Genomic DNA, 4917 nt, shown 5'->3' on the forward strand with positions numbered 1-4917 from the left:
TAACTTTCTTTAATTAACCCGATATTTTAGCCTCTTAAAACATGCTTACTTTCTTAAAACATGGTCTTTAGTGTGAAAAGTCTGAAGTCTACTCTGGTCTGAATCAGTCATGGCATTTGTCTGATTTAGTATCGTTATACCAAGACTTGTAAGTCATATAATCCATATCTTATCAGGTAACATCATTTCATAGTATTTTATATCAAAAATCATGTTAGTGACCACTAAAGGAATTTGAACATTACTTGATAGTTCTTATCTCAAATGGCATATGAAACTTTTGCAAAACACCTTTCAAGACATTGCATATGATGGCCAACTCTTTCATAAACACGTAGTAAAACTCTTTTAGTAATCATGGTGGTCTCGTTAAGCATTCTCATTCATGAAATTTGTTTAAGCTTTTAAAAGAAAGATTACTCTCTTTAATCAGATTTAATCAACCACCTTTGGAAAATAAGGGCAATATCAAAACATACTATAATCATAGAAAATCTAAAAGCAATTAAAACCTCTTCCCTTTTCAAAATCACCAATTCATGCACACATGTATAAATAAACTCATAAAAATGCACAAATGAGGTTAAAAGCAAGTCTTGAAGTTCATGCTTTTATTGTAAATAAAATTCTCAAATTTTTAAACCAAGAAAGATATTAAAAGATTATAAATCAAACCCCATTAGATTTAAGAAGTTCTACTTACCTTTTTGATGAACAAGAATTTGAAAAAACTTGAATCTCATCTTGGAAGTATGAGCTTTGGAAGAAACTCTAATTTTCTTTCTCTTAAGAGTGGAGAGGATAATGAGCATTTAAAATCAATTAGGAATGGGTAATAATGCTTATTGGATGATTTAAGTTGTGGGGGAGGAGTTTGTGGTGGGGAAAAGTACCAAATATCCTCTTGAAAGTGTTATAACAATGCACAACTATCCCAACAAATAGTTTGGGTGATGGAACATCACTACCATGACTGACCGTCACTCCAACTGTCCCAAAATGACCAATTTTTAGTTTTTCTACTTAAGGGTGACAGTTTGAAATGACGGTCCGTCTCCCTGGCCATTGCACCCTTGTAAACAAACACCTTGTTGGTAAATCAGGCATAACTTTTTACCCATATATAAGATTAAGGTAAAATCGGTGGCGTTGGAAAGAAGATGTAACACCTCACACTTTTGGGCCAAAGTTTGAACCATTTTTTCTATGCGTATATACCTGAACCCAGTGATTCTTTGTTAATAAATGTGTGAAGATCAATCCTAAAGGTTTGAATAAAATACCTCGAACCTTCTTAGCTTGAATTCTCTCCTAGAATATTAAGATATAGATTCAAAAATGGGTAATAATTATTCTATGTGGAATTTTCCAGATTTATACTTCCCATTGTGTGGGAAATTAAATAAGATTTCCATCGATATAATATTCTCCCAAATTCGACACTCAGTGAAGGAGTTATGGCATTTTAAGTTGATAGTGTGCCGCCTAGGAACTTGGCGTATCGCGGGAAAGGCAAAATTTGTAATTGTCAAATTTCAATGGACCTCCACGATACTGGAGCATCGCGGTGAGGGCCAATTTCCTATTTGTCAATTTCCAGTGAGCCTTCGCGATACTGGCGCATTGTGCCAATGGCTAAAATGGCAAACTAAAGGGCACCGCAATTGTGGTGCATCGCGGTAAAAGACTAGTTCCCATTTGTCAACTTTCCAGTGAGCTACCGCGATAGTGGCGCATCGTGGTGGCCACCCAGTTTGGGAAATATTTTTTTTCAGTTTCATTTAAAAGTTTAAAGGGGGCATTTTAGTCAATTCCCAAGCCCCCAATCCATCCAAAACACAAGATTTAACATATTCCAAAGCACTTTATGATTATTTCATCCACTTTCTCTCAAAAAAAAAACCCTAGATCATCAAAGCTCATTCTCGAAGGTAACCCAAGATTAAGAACCCTCAATTCAAGAACTCTAAGAATTCATCTCCAAAGCATCAATAAAGATCCAAGATTCAAATCGTTGTATCTTAGATCATCAGTTAAGGTATGTGGGGTTATGAACAAGGATAATCCTTTCATCCTTATACCTAAAACTTATTTTAATTACTAATTTACTGAATTTTATGTGATTTTCCAAGAAATTGAAGTTATGGTTTGTACCCATTATTGTTATTTACAAGATTTTGAGATTTCCAATGATTTAGAAGTTGAATTACATGATTATGTTCATATTTTCATATATATTTCAGAATTTTCTAGATTTTGAATTAATTTATCAATGTTTACACTATCAAGCATGAATATTTTGATGTTTTAACATGATTTTGATGCATGGGTCATTAAGTCCCAAATAAAGATTGCTATTTCAAGCTTTGTTGTTCTATATAAGCACTCTATGATTAGATTCCTTTTGGATTATTAATAAAGATTTGACCATTTGGTTTTAGAATAGATATGGAATCCACTTTACAGATTTAGATTATAGATTTATCTTTACATATATATAGTTGGTTTTCATTATAAACCATTATACTATTTTAAAAGTGGATTTCCATTAGAATGAGCATATAGATTTACTGGGAGTAGTATTTAGCACCAAGATGGGTATGTTACTACGGTTTCATACCCCAGAACTGCATACCAATGCAGGAATTAGATTGTTCCCACTTCTACATGGATGATAGATATGTGATCATTCAGATAGGTTTTATTCTCTGGCAAGAGTATGACTCTTCTCCCCAATATGAGGATTCCTCCTTTGGGGGATACGAACGTTGGACTCCATGAATGCTCACATGGTTTATGTTGGTTAGAAGAACCTCCTATGAATAATGAATTTTTAGATTTCTAAACCCCTAAGATACAATGTTTTCTCTACAGATTTAAAGTTCTTGAATTTAGAATATATCTTTACACAAGCCTTCATATATAGACTTATAGATTTTACGTATCCTATATGATTTAAGAATAAGAATAGAATATAGATTTCAGAACTAAGTGTAATGGCTCACAAGATTTAGATTATATGCCTTATAGTTCACGATTTATGATCTTCAGTTTTCAGATTACGCAAGCCTATGTGAATTGTTTATATTTAGCATGCATGATTTTATAAATTGTGATGATGTTGTTTCCTTATTACATTCACCCCCATATGTTCAATACATTCCCAAAGTACTGATCCATATATACGGTTGTGTGCTACATTGTCTCATAATATAGGTTCAAGTACCCAGTCTCAGTAGCGCGAGTGATCTTCGAGTATCACATTTACATCCCTACAGTTGCTGAGCTCTCATAGTTTGAGGACTTAGTTATTCAGATTTCTAGCTATTATTAGATGATTTAGTACTCATTTCAGACAGTTTAAGTCAGCTGGGGCATGTCCTAGTGACTCTCTAGATTTAGTCAATAGAGGCTTGTTGAACTACCATATTTAGTATCAAATTTTTTCTTAGTATTCAGATTTTTAAGTATTGCTCTACCAAGACTCTTGAGATTAGTATGTTTCAGACATACCCAGTTATTCTAGATAGAATTTTTGGTATTTACTATGATTTTATATTCATATTCCCCCTATTTTGAGATTTAGATTTAGTAGAAGGAAGCCAGGGTTATATCAAGACTACTTGTAGTTTGGAGCACCATTTGGTGTCTCGGGAATCAGATTTCGAGGCATTACAAACTTGGTATCAGTGCCTAAGATTTAAAGAGTCCTAGGGAGTCAGATAAGCCATGTTATGTAGAGTCTTGATTATCACTATGAAGCACACCATATCTCTAAGCAAGAGGTTATGGAGCATTTTAGGAAATCATCTAATCTTTCATGATCTATATACATTTAGTGTCTCTATCTCTTCTAAATTATTCTTTCATATGCCAGAAAATGCCTCCTCATAGAGCTAATACACGTAAAAATGATAACCAACCACCTCATCCCACAGATCCTTTGAATGAGAATGTGTCACATGCAGAGTTTTGGGCTGCCTTTTACGTGATAGCCCAAGCTATGATAGCTAATGTTCAGGGAAACCGTCAGGCTGTAGTCCCACTTTGGCAAGAATAGGACTTAGCTGCAGTCAAAATTTGAGATTTTATGAGAATAAACCCACCAAAATTCTTTGGGTCGAAAGCAGGTGGGGACCCACAGCTTTATCTAGATGTGGTGAAGAAGATCAACCAAATTATGCATGTTTTTGAAGAGGAAAGTGTAGAATTAGCATCATGTAGGCTGAAGGATGTTGCATATATTATTGGGTAGTGATGTGGAAGAAAAGTAGAGGAGAAAATGAAGCTCCCATGACTTGGAAAATATTTTAAGATGCATTCTTAGACAAGTTCTTCCCTCATGAGATAAGGGAAGCTAATATAGAAGATTTCATAAACCTAAGTCAAGGCTCAATGATAGTAAAGGTGTATTGCCTCAAGTTCAACCAGTTTTCTAAGTATACCCCTGATCAGATGGCTAACCCTAGATCAAGCATGAGTAAGTTTGTGATCGGTGTATCTGGGTTGGTAGTTAAGGAATGTAGGACTGCTATGGTCATTGGAAACATGGATCTTGCTAGATTGATGATTCATGCTAAACAGATTAAGGTCGAGAATTTAAAGGAAAGGGAGAATAAATTAGAGGGCAAGAACAGGGCAGTTTGAGTATGGTCAGAATAGGTCTGGAGGAGGAAATCATTTGCAGTTTTAAAATCATTCATCTATGCTAGAACCTTCTTCATCCAGTGCTCTTGTACCCAAAAATAGATAGGAACAGTGGGGTAAGACTTCTATGTCTAGATCCTAGAATAGTATGAGTGGGAAGCCCAGTCATCCCCCATGTGCTAAGTATGGTAAAAATCATATGAGTAAACATTTATGGGGTAAGAAAGGTTGTTATGGTTGTGGCTATATGGGTTACGGGGTTAAAAAGTG

The sequence above is a fragment of the Capsicum annuum genome, chromosome 1 (assembly GCF_002878395.1).
Source record: "Capsicum annuum cultivar UCD-10X-F1 chromosome 1, UCD10Xv1.1, whole genome shotgun sequence".
Lineage (NCBI taxonomy): Eukaryota > Viridiplantae > Streptophyta > Magnoliopsida > Solanales > Solanaceae > Capsicum > Capsicum annuum.